We start from the raw sequence: 17,190 nt of genomic DNA on the forward strand, positions 1-17,190 counted from the left end.
TAAAGGACAGATAAAAGTAGAATTACTTTTCTGCCAAAACATCTTCAGAGTCTTTGGTGGGCTCAAAAACTATAAACTCTACATGTTTGTGTCCTTGCTTATCCTTTGAGTGCTCTTCATATGTACACATCATAATTCCATCCCCCTCTGAAGTGCCGCCTCCTTCAGCCTCCTTTCCTAATCTTTCTAATTCTCCCTCTTTTGAATCCCTCTCTTTTAAATTTAGGGTACTAATCTGATTCTACCTGCAGTAGAATTACTAGCTTAATTTTTCAATTATCTATATACTATAACTGTAAGCATTTTTAGATATAAATATTGACTATTTTTCCTTATATTTTCTACAACACTGAGCATGTGCCTGCACACACAGAAGCATAGTAATGAATGAACTTTGATTCTAAAGGTAGCCCTAAGGAATGATTTAGCAATGGCCTGATCTACTTTACTTTCAATCTATTTGTGTCTTTTATACAAATAGAAAAGTATGCGTCCTGTCAACAGCATAGAGTTGGGTCATATTTTTAAAGTCAGTCTAACAATCTCTGTCTTTTGATTGTATTGTTTGATCCATTTACATTTAATTGTTTTTACATAGTTAGATTTACATCTGCCATTTTAATATTTTTGCTGTCTCACATCTTTGTTTCTCTGTTTCTCTTTAATTTTATGTTGTCAATGTTTTCTAATGTAGATTTTAATTTCATTAAAAGTTTTTTCTCTACATTTTAAAATTTATTTTTTAGCAATTGCCCTAGGATTTACTACATATATCATACCTTATCAGAATGAACTTCAGATTTATATTAGTTTAACTCTACAGACAGAGAAATTTTATCTTCATATAGTTCTATTCCTTTTTCCCCTCATTGTGGTGTTACTATTATACACATTGTATCTCTAAATGTAATAAACAATACATGGTTATAATTATAACTTAACCATGTATAGTCATTTTCTTATTCCACTCCCTTTAGATTTGCTACCACCAACCTCTCTTGTGCTGTTTTTGGTAAACATAGTATACACGTATTATATTTCTGTATGATATAGATCCAATGTTTCATTTTATGTATAAAAGCATAAATGTGCTTTTATACAATTAGTTTTTAAATTGGTTATTCAAAGAAAAGAGAAAATATGTATTTATATTTTTTTATTATATAATGGTGCTTTTTCGTGTGGATTTGAATGTTTGAATTCCTGTCTGGGCTCACTTGTTTCCAGCTTGAAGAACTTCCTTTAGTATTTCTTATAAGGCAAGTTGACTAGTAATATCTTCTCTCAGTGTTTGTCTACCTGAGAAAGTCATTTTTCACCTTCATTTTTTAAAGATCAATTTTCTGGATAGAGGGTTCTTGATAGCTTTTTTGTTTGTTTCGTTTTTGTTGTCTGCATTTTAATGCTGGTACCTTGAATATGCTATCCCACTGACTTCTGGCCTGTATCATTTTTGCTGATTTCAGTGACTATTTTATTGATGTTCTCTTATAAGTGATGAGGGTTTTCTTAGTTTTTGTTTCTTTCTTTCTTTTCTCTTGCTCCTTTCAAGATTTTCTCTTTGTATTAGACTTTTGACACTTTTATTATATGTCAATTTGTAAATCTCTTTGTGTTTACCATACATGAAAGCTATGTCTCCTAAATATGTCAGTTATTATTTTTCAATAAATATGCAAAGCTTTCTTCCACTATTTCTTCACGTATTTTTATGCTCCATTTTCTCTCTCTTCTCTTTCTGGTACTCCAATTATATCTATACTGATACCCTTGATGGTGTCCTACATTTCTCTGAGTGTCTGTTACTTGTTTAAAAATGGTTTTCTGTTTTATAGATTGCATAATATTTTTCAATCGATCTTCCAATTAGCTAATTTTTTCATCTGCCAGTTCAAATCTACTCGAGCACCTTGAGTGACGATCTGTTACTATGCTTTTTATCTCAAGAATTTCCACTTGGTTCTTTTTTATAATTACTCTCTGTACTTAATAAAACATTGTCATTATACCACACTTGACTTTTTAAGTTATGCATTCCTTTCATTCTGTGAGCACATTTACTTATTTTCAAGCGTTTTGTGTTAAATCTGATATCTGCCTGAACTCATAGTTTGTGTTGCCTGTTTTTTGATTGTTTTGTTTTCCTGTCATATGAGGCATAGTGTTTTGTTTCTTTGCATGCCTTATAATTTTTTCTGGGAAACATGACATTTTAGACCAAGTGACTTCATTAACCACTAATAGACATTCGTCTGTTTTTCCATTCTTAAGCCTCTGATATTGCTTCTCAGGAAGGTGCGGCTTTCAGTATACCCAGTTACCCTGTGATGACAGTGGTGCTGGTAGGGCTGGCTTTCTCTCTCTCAATAACAACACCTATCTGTTAAACTCTACTATTTACTGACTGATCACTCTATTGTTTTCCAAAATACCCAAGGGCATGTTGCTTTATGAACTGATTCAATCAATTATGACTTTTTTTTTGAGTCAGAGACCCACTTTTTTGTCCAGGCTGGTGTACAGTGAGGTAATCATAGCTCTCTGCAGCCTCAATGTTCTGGACCCAAGCAATTGTCCCGTCTTGGACTTTCAAGTAGCTGTGACTACAGGCACATGCCACAATGCCCAGGTTTTTTTTTTTTTTTTTTTTTTTTTTACGCTTTTGTATAGATGGGGTGTGACCATGTTGCCCAACCTGGTGTCACACTCCTGGTCTCAAGCGATCTGCCTGCCTCACCTTCCTGAAGCACTGTGATTACAGGCATGAGCCACTGTGTCTGATCCATGACTTCTTTAAAGAAATAACTTTTAAGATCTCTTCGATATTTGTTGTGACTCCACGAGGGCCCTTCCCAGCTGTTTTATTCTCTGTTCTCTCCTCCAAACTAGCTAGCCTACAATCTAGAACATGGGTCCCCAACCAGTTTGTGACCTGTTAGGAACCAGGCCACACAGCACAAGGTGAGTGGCAAGCAGGCAAGTAAAGCTGAGCTCTGCCTTTTGTCAGAGCAGCTGTGTCATTAGATTCCCATAGGAGAATCTCATGTGAACTGCACATATGAAGGATCTATGTTGCACACTGCTCCTTATGAGAATCTAATGCCTAATGATCTGTCACTGTCTCCCATTCCCCCTAGATGGGATCATCTAGTTGCAGGGAAACAAGCTCAGGCCTCCCACTGATTCTGCGTTATCGGGAGTATGTAATAATAACAGAACTAAAGTGCACAATGAATGTAATGCACCTGAAACACCCCAAAACCATCCCCTCTGCAGTCTGTGGAACAACTGTCTTCCATGAAACCAGGCCCTGGTGCCAAAACTGTTGGGGATCTTTAGTCTAGAGTATATCTTTATTAGGTCTAACAGTAGTCTCCTAATTGCCTTTCGCCACAAACCACACTATTCCTGAGAGTATCCTTAGGTTTGAATTTCTCCATGCTCTGCTACAAACGAAGTCAATTACGTCTGGAAAAGATTAGACAGTTTTAGGACCTAATTCTCCCCTTTCCTTTACTCAGCCTAATGCAAAAATTCTGAGCCAGCACCGGAGTTGAGGTGGAGACAATGTCAATCTTCTGTGATTGACATTCCTGCTCTAGGGGCTGTGCAGTCCATGGAGAGAAGGGCATGGTAGCTTATGAGGTCAACTTCCTTTCCTGACGTGGTACTAACGCCTCACCAGCAGGGTAAGTACAATCGGGACCCCATATCCTCAGGGTGTTTTACCTAAAGAAGAGCCTCTGTTCAGTGAATGTGAGCTGGGCAGAAGAAAGGAGTCTCACCTCCAACTGCATTTTCCCTAGTCTTAGTGACAGCTAGGACAGGATGAGAAAACAATTCTGTTCTTCCTGTCATCGGTGGTCATTAGAGAAATGCAAATCAAAACCACAATGAGATACCATCTCACCCCAGTTAGAATGGCAATTATTAAAAAGTCAGGAAACAATAGGTACTGGTGAGACTGTGGCGAAATAGGAACATTTTTGTACTGCTGGTGGGAGTGTTCATTAGTTCATCCATTGTAGAAGACAGTGTGGTGATTCCTCAGGTATCTAGAACCAGAAATACCATTTGACCCAGCATCCCGTTACTGGGTATATACCCAAAGGATGATAAATAATTTTACTCTAAAGACACATGCACATGTATTGCATGTGTTTTTATAGTACTATTACAGCACTAGTAATATTATTACTATTATGAGTAATTACTATTATTACTATTATGAGTAATTACTCATAATAGTAATAATATTACTATTGCAGCACTACTTACAATAACAAAGACTTGTAACCAACCCAAATGCCCACAAATGAAAGACTGGATAAAGAAAATGTGGCACATATATACCATGGAATACTATGCAGCCATAAAAAGGAATGAGTTCATGTCCTTTGCAGGGACATGGATGAAGCTGGAAGCCATCATTCTCAGCAAACTAACACAGGAACAGACAACCAAACATCGCATGTTCTCACTCATAAGTGGGAGTTGAACAATGAGAACACATCGACACAGGAAGGGGAACATCACACATGGGGGCCTGTAGGGAGGTGAGGGGCTAGGGAAGGGAGAGCATTAGGACAAATACCTAATGCATGTGGGGCTTAAAACCTAGATGACGGGTTGATGGGTGCAACAAACCACCATGGCACATGGATACCTATGTAACAAACCTGCACGTTCTGTACATGTACCTCAGAATTGAAATGAAAAGAAAAAGGAGTTGATCCAAAAGAAAAAAAAAAAAGAAACTCCCCTTGTTGGCATCTAGAGAAAGAGAGAAGCCTGTGTTCTTGGCTACAGAAGTTTGGAGTGGAGTCTGCCTGATTGAGTTGAGAAGCGAGTAAAAGGGATCAGTGTTGCTTCAAATGCCACAGACTCTTACCTTTCTTAATGAATTTTCATAGATTTTTTTGAATAAATGTTTCTTCATGTTCTGCTTGCCTTTAGACCCACTTCTAGAGGCATTAAATGTGTGTTGTTATTTTAAAAGTAATTTTCACCAACTTTACCGTAGTGTGGTTCAGCCTAACACCTCACACTGTCACGCCAGAATTTGATCCCTGATCTGATCTCTTTTAATAGATAATTACTTATTCAAACACAGGATCCACATTTATACACTCAATATCTCATTTTGTTAACATCCTTCCCCATACAACATTCTCTTTCCAACTTATTTTAAGAGCAGATGGTTGAACAGAGCAAATAGACTTTAATATGACAAGCTATTATTGATTAATAACTGATAAATAGCTATCTACTTAATTCCTGGCAGAATTGTAGAAAGAAAACTGGAACATGCGTCCAAAAAATTGGAACATTTTCTAAATATGTGACTTTATGGAAAACTTCAAAATATCTTCTTAGCCTCAGTCTCTCTAACTCTAAAATAATGAAGTTTAAAATCTGTCATTCTTTCCATAGCTTTAATTTACATATTCTACCAAGTTTTATTGTAATTTCCATTTCCAATAAAAATTCTTTCTAAATTCTGAAAGAAATATTAAATGGTCAAAGGAAAGCCCATGGAAAAATCTGCAGAGTGGGTTTATATACAATATTACCATGAGAAGTTAGAAAACAATGATGCTGTTTAAGAGGATAAGTTATAACAAAGCCCACAGAGCAAGGTGTGTAAGTCTTGGAATCTGTAACATATTTTATGGAGAACTAGTTTGCCAAGACTGAAAACAATCATCTTGTCATCAGTTATGTGAGGCTGGAGTAAAAAAAAAAAAAAAAAAAAAAGAAATTATCAAAAGTACTTGGCATTTTATTAGTTTGGAGATTTTATATATTTATTTGTGTTGGTAAGAACGGATGTTTTTCTAAATCTCATGGGAACATTGGATGTAGAAAAGCTAATTTATCAACGGATAATTAAATTGCTCAAGATCCATACAAAATAAAGTATAAGAGTAAGTAATTAATTTTTCACTGTCTTCTCCATAGAACCAAATTGTAGTGGCTTTCAAATAAATATAAGATCCTTATAAATGTTTAAGAATTAGGTATAAAATCCTCACCATAGGGAAATAAAAGTTTATATCTACATTTATTAGCTGTGAAAGAAAACTGGGTTTTATTTACAAAAAGAATTAGAGTCATCACATAGAAAATTTGGATTCTGTATTTGTCTTCCTGCACCTTTCTAGGTACTTGGAGAAATTTGCAAAAAAAAAAAAAAAAAAGGTATATGTTTAATTAGAATTATTCAGAAAATTATTCTAGCCACTTTTGTAATATGCAGAAATGTAGGGTTGTATATATACTAAAATGAATAATGTCACTAGATGGACTATGACAACTAGCCTTAAGTACCACATTTTTACAATCAATGACACGAAAGTTTGGACTTTGAAGATTTAACATGTTTTATGCTAATTATTCTCTAAGTCTGAAAAGGGGGCACATTTTATTTTGAATCAGAAACAAAAAGAGATATTTAGATATAACATTTCCGAAGCTTACCACTTATTAATAAAAACCTTATTAATAAAAAATCTTGTCCTATAAAGTTTTTTTCAATTTCTGATGGGAATGTTTGCAAGGAAAATGGCAGTAATTATGAGAGTGTATGAGTGCCTGGCTACAGAAAACTTTAATAATTGTTCCCAATACAACATTTCAGGTAGCTCAGAAATGCTTTTAATTTGAATGTCCAAAGAAGAAATTCAGAAATATCTGTTTCTGTTTTAATGGAAGTATTAAATCTCTTCTAATAATCGCATTTATATGCTCATAGCCCATTTCTTCAAAGGAGTGTAAAGAGACGTAAATTAACTCCATTAACCTGGGGTAGCAATTTTTGTTAATGCTGCATTTAACAAGACCTGCTCCAGTGGTCAGCAAGTTCAGTCACAAAGTCAAATGACTCAGGTGAAGTCCACAGTTGGTCAGAGGAAAGACCTGAACTGCAAGACATTTAACTTTGGTTAAAGATAGTTTATAATTTCTTTCCCACAAGCAATTAAAGTAAGATTAGTTTGCATGTTTTTAGCAAAGGAATTAACTTATTCTAAAATGCTAAGCATATTTCTTTAATGCCTAATAGAAACCACTGTATATGTATTAACATGGCTATGGCATTCAGATATTTGGTCAAACACAAGCCCGAATGTCTCTGTGAATGTTTATTTGCTGGTTTTTTTGTTTTTTTCATTTTTAGATTTTTTTTCTCTCTCCCTTTCCATAGAAACACACAGCCTGTTAGTTCTATTTCTCTGGATAACCCTGACTCATGCAACCACCACTCCCTGAATTAGAATAGAAGTAGCTAAAAATGTTGGAGGCATGTTTCAGATGTGGGAAGACAACTGCTATCCCAGCTTCTGAGATGACATCCTGTTTTCTCACCTGTGGGAAAATTTGTTTTTAGCTATCTTATGAAAAGAAATGATGAAAGTATGAAAAAATATTTATTATTGGAGATTAAAGAAAACCAAAAAATAAAATAGACAACTGGCTAAAATTAAGAGCAAAAGAGATATCAATAAGTAAGGTCTCTGGTAAAGGAAGTGAGAAATTTTACAAAAGAACTTATAGTGGTTTACAGAAATCTGTGTGTATAAAGTAAACTATCTCTACTTGAGATAGTTCTTGAGTTAAAAGAGAAAGCTAGGTACTGAGGCAGGAGAATAGGGCCTGGATACAGGGAACCTAAGAACTTCCCAGAACTAAATCAAATGGAAACAGTTCAGCTATGACAGGAAATATCCTCTTTATTTACATAGGGCATACATAGAGTAAATGACTTCGTAACTTCATTTCATCCTCTTATAAGGTGTACACCATATAAATAACATTGTAGCTTCACTTTAGCCTCTTTGTTTACAAAAGGCATACACCCATTAATCAGTGGAAACCTCTAAAGGGTGTTTAAACCCCAGAAAATTCTCTGTCTGGACTCTTGAGCCCCTTGCTAAGGCCTGCTCCCACCCTGTGGAGTGTACTTTCATTTACAATAAATCTCTGCTTTTGTTGCTTCACCTTTCCTTGTTGTGTTTGTGCCTTTTGTCCAATTCTTCGTTCAAGATGCCAACAACCTGGACAACCTCCACTGGTAACAGTACAACCAATTGTGTGCCTATAAATCACTGGAAAGGAGAGCATTTCTGATTTGGTAGCATTTGCCAACTTCTGTAATGTAAATACTGCCACCATCATCAATTTCAAGCTACTAGCTTGAACACAGACCTGTGAAACACACAAGAAATTGCAGTAAGGAGCCAACTCCAGAAGCCCATGAGGGTATAGCTTTATTTCTGACCTGAGGATTCTGTGGATGAGTAGGAGAAAATTCTCATATTTTAGCTCTTGTCTTATTTCCCATTGTCTAAAGTAAATGGCTAACTTAGTTTACAGTAATTAATGATAAAGGAAAAAAATAATCCTTCTTTCAAGGGGTGAGCTCAAGGATGAAATAGAGGCAAAAGTTTTAGACATATCATGTTGTAAACAGAGGAAATCAGATTAAACACAGTGAAAGGCATTTGCTCCTGATCAAAATAGAGTTGAAAATATACACAAATCCAAGAACTTCCTTGTGTTCAGATGCAAAAAGAATAATACCAACTATTAGGGCCATTATTAACATTTCCTGCAGGGTGTTTTGGGGGATTGAGGAGTTAAAAACACCATTTCCTAATTTGCTGTCACATTTTGCTTCAAAAAGTTTTTCTATATCTATTTAACATGTCATTATTCCAAAGGAGAACTTCTTCATATTGATATGATCTCTTTTCGGCCAGGGAAATGGTGGTCAGTAGTGAAATAAATAATTTGTTCTATTAAGTAGCCTGTTCTAAACATGGAGGTGATTTCTTTTTCATTAAAAAAAATTGGTTAATATATTCCAGATTTTCAAAACAGAACATACTAAGCAATACTCATGAAATATGGTCATAGACTTTAAGTACTTTATATTAGCTTTCCTTTAAAAAAATCAAATATTTTGATGCTTTTGATCACATGGAAAAGGAAAAATGTCACCTTCAGTGCTTTTCAGAATAGGACAATAAAGATTGACTTCAGAGTGTATTTACACTGGTGGTAATATACAGGTATGCTTATTCACAGTAAGCATCTTTTCTCTCACTGCATTAACCTCACTTCTCTCTCCCTCTTCAGTTTCGCTGGGTCCAGTCAGTTCCCTTCTTCTCTATTAATTGTTATTTTCTCATGTGCTATCTCAATCAATGAACCATTTCTTACCCCTATAAGAAGCTGAAGTCACAAATAGGGTAGGATGTTTTAGACATTAACTTTAGAATTGTTTAAAAACAAAATAAATAAAAAAGGATTGTCATTTAACTCAGGAATAGAAGAAAGTATTCAGACAATTGCATACTTCGAAGCAGCAATATTTCAATGTAAACAGAAAATTTAGTGAATTAGCCTGATTTTATGGACTTCTCAGAAAAAGAAATAGCTTGCATAAAAGGTAAGGATTGCTTCTTATGCTCTAGGCTTTTACAGCAATAGGAACACTTTCAATTTTCTATTGCATACCTGACTAAAAAATAAAATAAAACCAGTAAGCCATTAAAATACATCTCACCATTTCTTCTTGTCTCAAAGCCTCAAGGTATTAGAGACTATTTTTGTAAGAGGGCCTGCTTCATTAAGAAACTGTTCTACAACATGATGTTTTTTAAAAACCTGGTATAATCTTTTCTGTTCAAGTAGTGACAGGGTGAGGATCAGGAGCTAAAGAAAGCTTAGACAATTCTGTTGCACAATTTGGGAAGACCAGAAAGGAAAACATTTGTATCCGCTTGTATGAAACAGGGGTTGACCACAAAAAGATAGTAGTTCTAGCTAATACTCATAAGGTTCCTTTCTAGCAGTTAATGAATATAAAGGTGGTGTTTGGGGAGGATAGAAATTCTTTTTTTTTTTTTTTTTTTTTTTTTTTTTGGTCAGCTACCTTCAGCCCTTTTGTGGAAAAAAAAAAAAAAAAAAAAAAAAGACTGTGCAGGTCTAATTCATTTGTTTAGCTATACTTTGACGGAAATCAGTTCAAGTAATTACCAGATTATTAACAAAGACAAACGGTCAGATGTTTAAGTCGAACTCTTAATTTTGCCCCTCTTCTCACTATTTTCTATCAATAATCTGCCTTGTAATTCAACTCCTGTGTGCCATGCAGCAAACTGTCGCTCAAGTCACACTTATTATATTTCTGGATTTAACACAGCTTTCCAAGGTTTTTAACACCTAGTGTGGCTCTTATCTCAAGGAAAAGTATGAAATTATGAATATTCAAAACAAGTAATTAAATGTACTTAAGTATAAATAAATAGCACATAACAAAGTCTTTTAAAGAAAAGACCAGTAAACCCAAAATGGAGTCACTCATGCTTAAAGTTCTGTGTCATCAAACCAAAATCTAACTAATGTACTTGTAAGATCTGACCCTCTGAGAAACCAGGAGAGAGGTAAAAATCAAACCCCATCAAGCCAAGAAGATGTTGCTTACATCCCTATAACAAAAGTAACCTTGAAGTGAAGTGACCAATTTGATATTTGTTCCTTGTTTCTGCTTTCCCCTCCTTTTTTTTTAACCTATAAAATGCATCCACTCTTTAGCTAGTCAGACCTCTTTTCTGTTTCATAGACTGGATGCTGCCTGGTTCATGAATTACTAATAAAAGCTAATCACATTGTTAAAGCAAACTAAATATGGCCTGAGATGGACTCTGTACTTCTATATTTGAGTCCTTCGGGATGAACCATAACCTAGCTTAATAGTCAAATAAGACTGAAAGCCTAAGTGTAACAATAGCTATGTCTTGACCAATCCCAGTGGCCATACATCAACCATTCATACACTGCTGAGTGTTCAAATAAGACAAACGCCAAGCTGTAACCAATCCAGCCATTCTGTACCTTACTTCCAATTTCTGTGCATCATTTCCCTTTTATTTGTCTATAAATCTTCTTCTACCACATGGCTGCATTTGAGTCTCTGTGAATCTGCTATGATTCTGGGGACCGCCCGATTCACAGATCATCCATTGCTCAATGCTCAACAAAACTTTAAATTTAATGTGGCTGAAGTTTTTCTTTCATCAAAGTCTTTGAAACTCAATGTGTTGAATTTTTTTCTTTGACAAGTCCAACTCTTTATGTCAAAGTAAGTTTGAAAAGTTCTTTCCTCCAAATAAAAAGGACAACTGTCACAAAATCCAGGAAGTTTAATATGAGGGAGAGATAGAGACCCAACAGTCAGAACTGACAGCAAATAGGCTGTATTATGAAACAGAAATTACAGAGCGGTGAAAGGGAACAAGAGGAGAAATCAGAAAACGGACAGAAGACTTTATAAAATGTCTTTTTAAAAGACAGAGGTTACATTATATTTTGTTAAAGGATAATTTCAAAAAAGAAGTCATGGCTCTCACATAAAACAAACACATATTAAAGATTTTGCTTAATAATGGGAAAGCTGATAAAATGTTACATCCAGTTCTGAAATGTTGTTGAGGTAAAAGAGGCAATTATGAGGTTAAATTATGGGGAGAAATCCTTAGGATTTGGAAAGTGGTGTTCAGAGTATAGAGAAGGAAAAATATATTTCCTCTACCATTCTAAATTCTGGGTTGGGAGCCCCTGTAACAAAATATGGATCAACAGAGAAAAACAAGCAGAAGTGTATTAACCTGCAAATTTCATATACATATGTGAAAAAATGCAGGTAAAAAGTGCCTCTCAGAGAGATGGTTTAGCATTGCCCCTGATATACCAGCTTCTACAAAGAACAAGAAATCTTTAAAGAAGTTGCAAGACAAAGGAAAAGAATCTTGAGTCCTAGAGGGAGCAAATTATGGGAAGGCAAATCTATGAGAAATTAACAGTAGACATAGGATATTTAGGAAAGTGTGTTATGTAGCTTCCTCAGGTGCAGTTTCCAGGCTGATAGGGGCCTAATATTGTCTCCAGTGATCAACCTCTGTCTTTCCAGTAGAGAGGGGAGGAAGGACAGCTTCATAAATTTATGCCCTGCTTTAGTCAAATGGTGGGGGGATGGACAGAGAGCTTTCCCTCTTGTATCTGCATCTTCTCTATTGCCTTCAGCTCAAAGTAAGCCTTACGCCAAAGTGGTTTATTTTGACACGACGCTTATTTTGTGGTGGCATATTCTGCCACCCTTCAGGGATCAGATGGACTTGGTATCAAATTCCAGCTCATCTACTCTCTACCTACTGTGAGTGTTGTCAATGTGGGCATGTTATTTTGTATCTCTAACCCTTCAGTTCCTTTTTCCATGTACAACGCTGGATTGTATAAAATGGAATAAAATCAATGGAAGTTCCCACATTTCTATATAGCAAGAGTTTAAGAAAAACAACATGCTTCACAACTTGATGTGAAGCTGTGTGTGTGTGTTTGTGTGCATGCGCGAGTGCATGCATGAAAATGCATGCATGTGTTTAGGGAGTTTCTTGGGATGAATCAAAATTGGAGAGACAGTGGGCTCCCAGCCATTCGTGGATTTTCTATGAAATAAGAATGCATGTCAAAAGGCCAAGAAGTTTCTATCATATAGTGACAATTCCATCCATCAATTGTAGCAGATGTACTCTTTTCTAAAGTGGTGATGATCATGAGATCAGTACATCAAGATTAATAGAAGCAGGTAATCTTTAAAAATTATGCACACCTAAATTTAAATATTTTGTTTCATGACAAGACAGTACAAGCATTTAGCAATCATTTTGTAGGGCCAAGGTTTGTTCTCTAACTGTTGTTGCTGATGAAAATTTTATTGACCTAGAGTAAAATGAGATTTAATAATGACATGTAAAGTACTATACTGAATATAGATGCCACCAAAATGTTATAATTTTTCTCTCCATACATGCGCAGTCATCTTGCTCACAGAGTGACGACACACAGGTTATGGGACTTGGCACTCATCTAATTTTGTGTTCTATTTTTTTAAATGATACAAATTTATGAATACAAAGTCAGGCAAGAAAATGAGTATTCATAAAGAGAAAAGCAATCACAAAATTAGAACATTTCAAACAGCTGACAAATACCACAAAATCACCACGTGTCCAAATATAGTATTTTCAATAATCAACTGTTTGACATACTCTATAATACTTTTTTTCTACATAATTTTGATTGCCTCTTTGGCTACATAATTTTGATTACCTCTTCGTAGGACAATACTTTTGTAATATCACTGATTACATAGAGAGTAAATCACTAAACATTCCTCTAAAATGGTTGATTAAAATTTTATTTTTATTAATGAGTTTTCAGCCTTTTTCATTATTAGTAATGGAAAACATATTCAGTATTATGAAATTCACATAGAACATTTTAAGTTTTATGAAATACTCGTTAATTTTAAGTACTTTTTGAATTGACAACACATATTAAGCAGGTTTTAAGTATGTCCTTTATATTGTGAAATTATAGGAGTTTGACAGGTCTGAGGATTTGAAACATTCCACAGACTAGCTTTCAGCTTCGTGCATTTCAAATTTACTTACATATTTCTTGTGCCACACACCACAGTATGCACTGCAGTCCCAATATGCAATCTTCCCTTTACCGTGCCTTGAGTTGTCACAATGAACCTTAGTACTCTTCTTGGAAGCCTTTCTTACAGCAGGATAGTTAATAATAACTTCACATATGGGCAAGCAAAATGTAATTGCAAGCAACAAAAATACACTGCATGAAACCTGGACTACTGTACCCCAACTGAGCCCCTTAGTTATAACTCAACAGCTGCCCCCTTCCAAGAGCACATATTTGGGGGTGAAGCATAGTACAAGGCAAATTGCAGTAGAACATCCAGAGGGCTTAACTGATGGTAGTTAACATATCTTACTTTTACAAATTGTACAAAAACACATTGCTAGGGTCTCCCCCAGGCCTTGAAAGGAAACTGTGCTATGAGAGACCCTAAAACTTAAGTCTTGTTCCCTTCCTGCTAACTTTGCCTCTGCTCATTACTAATTTAGAAGTAATATTAGAAAGCAACTTAGGTTTATCTATTCTTTCTAAGGTGTTATAATTTGTTTTCATAGAAGAAAAAATTATTTTGTAAATTTCATCTGTTTGTAATACTTAGTGAAATTGCCTATAAATAATAATACCTATTAAATGCACAAAGTATTGATTTTGAGGACAAATACAATCAATTCTCTGTGTAGGCATGAAAACGAATTGTGGTATATACACACAATGGAATATTTACTACTCAAAAGTAAAACTAAATACATTGTTGATGCATGCAACAACATGGATAATTCCTGCACTAATTATGCTGCGTGAAAGAAGCCAGACAGAAAAAGAGTATACAAGTATGATTCTACTCGTGTAACACTTTAGAACATAGGGGCTATAATCACAGAAATCAGATGACTGATGGCCTGAGGACTGGGAGAGCGGTAGTAGGGGAGATTAAAAATGTGCAAGAAAATACTTCTGGGAACCAAAAAAATAACAGTTTTCACATTTCAGTCATCAAAACTTGCATGTCATGTTAAATCCAGAGAACAATCATTTGGTAAGAAATGTTTTCACTGGTGATAATATCAATTTATGAAAATGAGGGAAAAAGTCATTAGTCTTTAAATAATCTAGCCACTCTGCCTATGAAGTAACCATTCTTTTATTCCTTTATCTTCATCATGAACTTGTTTTCATTTTACGCTATGGATTTGCCTTAATTTGTTCTTGTGCTAGATTGAAGAACTCTCTCGGGGTCTAGATCAGGACCTCTTTCTAGTAACATCTTCCTGGTGAGCACTGAAGGGATGATACTGAGGAGACCCCCAACCAAAAGAAAATAGACTGCAGCACTGATTGGCCAACTTGGGGTAAGTGGTAAGGGTACCCAGGTAGAGGATGGGATTGGGTTAGAAGCCCAATTTGGGGAGTTTGAGTCTCTCCTAAGACAGAAAGAGTTAAAGGTTCCTCTTAAAAAAAGTCAAAGACAGTTGACCCAGCTTGGGTTCAAGGTCCAACTTAGGAAGATTAGATTTATTCCTAAGATTTAGGGAGTTAGAAGCTCCACTCAGTGAAGTCTCTTTCATCTAAGAACAGGTTTGGCACTACGGGATGTTAACTGCTACTCTCTTTGGATTAATCTGCCTTGCACTCTTTGCTGAGGGCTATGGAATTAGGCACATACAGGACCATGGGACATGGGGAGCTTTTTCCTCCCCAAAAGCGGAAACTTAAGAGCTGTTGGAACTGCTGGAAAATATAATTTCATAACTGATAAGAGGCCACTTGAACTTTTCAGTGTCATGAAATGGGTGGGTCTTTCTCTGGCCTTCCTGAGCTCCTCACATTTCCCACCCTGCTACAGGCAATGCTTTTCTTCCTTTCTCTTTTCTGTCTTTTTGTTACTCAGTGCAACTGTCTCCTCTTTCATCTCGCCCAGAGACCACATGTTGAAAAATGTCTTTGGGAGCTTGACCTTATAACCACATGTTGGTACTTTCTCTTGGTACCACCTTCCAGGGAACAGGAATTGGGGGGTTCATGTCATAGGTAGCCCTAACAATTATCTTGAGCAGTTAAAAGTCTTTGCAAGTTCAAAATTGTCTGCTCTAGGCTCCTTCTAGGAAGAGCAATGGAAACTGTAGCTTAGTAGCTAAGGCTCATTGGTTTCACCTGTGAGGTTCCTTTTGTAAAAGTAAAGCCACAAATATTGGAGATTTGGTGTGGCTAAAGTCAGGTAAATAAGAAATTTAAAAGTATTTTTTTAAAGAGTGGTATGGTTAAAAGTCAGCTTAATTGAAAGTGGATATTCAAGCTCTAACAGCCTGGACTCCTTAGGGAAAACAGAGGAGGTGCCACAGACCCTGTATTGGGAAAAAAAACTATTTTCCTCATTCCCCAGGAATTGGAAATGGATTGATCCCTCTAAGAATCTATGGCTTTGTTCTTTTTTGCATTGCATTATCTGACATTTTTTTCCTTTTGAGAGTAATCAGAAAATACTTTGCATTAATGAGAGAGCTTTGGTGTGTAAACTAAGTAGGAAAGTAGGAAATACACTTTTAGCGAAGGCTAATGGCATTTATCAAGGGATACTTGGCTATTTGCACATTTGGATAAAAAAGCATGCTCTTGGCCACCTAGAAAGTATGGAAATGTCCCCATCCCCTTCCCTCCACAAAACTGAGAGAGAAGACTTCTTTGGGGGATGGGCTGATTCTCTCTTTTTCAGATCCAGGATCTGATATAAAAGTGGAATCCTTAATTGTAGGGATCTGTTTTGCCTTCCAGCTGTGCCTGCTTATTAGGCCATAGAAACTGCATGCTTATCTAGCCCTGTTCCTCTAAGGGCTCCACCCTGAAGCCAGTAATCCAAATAAGAAACTGGCAAATAAAAAAATCATACAATTATTGGATCTTCATCTATCTGTGTGTTTATATGTGTTGTGTGGGTGATATAAAACAGCTTTGATTAATTGCCTTAAAAATAATAAGTGCTTAAATCAAATATTTTATCAGAAAAGTAAAAAATGCAATGCCTTTTAGTTCACCTGACTTAAGTAATCTTTGGGAAATAAAAACAGTTTTACATGCAAGGTATTTTAGGAAAGTCAGGTGTGTTTTGGGAAAAAGATTATAAGTCATGGGAGGTGGATTTGTTTTTTTTGTTTGTTTGTTTGTTTTTGCCTGGTTTAAACACTTAGAGAACTGTTTTAAGTTAGATAAGATAAAGCTGAAGGTTTGAACAAGTTGTGCAAGCTTTGTAAAAAATCAACTTTGTAAAAAAAATTCTTTGTGTAAACATTGGCTAAATTTCAAGTTTTTCCATCAATTGAACATTTGAATAAAAGCACAACAGGATTTTCTTGGAGCACTGACCTATTCTTTAACCAAAATTGTAAAGGGTTATAGAAAGTTTATCAAAATCTTAACTTATGGTCAAATTGATTAAGATTGGATAGATTTGTCTATAAGGTTTTAGAGAACCGGCTTTAACATTAATAGTACACTAATGTAAAGATAAAATTTGACTTATTTGGTATAAAAATCATACAGGAAACATCATCACATTTGAAATGGTGTTAGACTTTCTTTGGGCTGTATTTGTGTAAGTGCGTTATTTGTATATGTTCCAAAATTATGGGAAACTGCTATAATTCTGATATGATTTAGTGTGCATTATCAGTAATAATTATAGTTGTTATG

Source organism: Macaca thibetana, chromosome 13 (assembly GCF_024542745.1).
Source record: "Macaca thibetana thibetana isolate TM-01 chromosome 13, ASM2454274v1, whole genome shotgun sequence".
NCBI lineage: Eukaryota > Metazoa > Chordata > Mammalia > Primates > Cercopithecidae > Macaca > Macaca thibetana.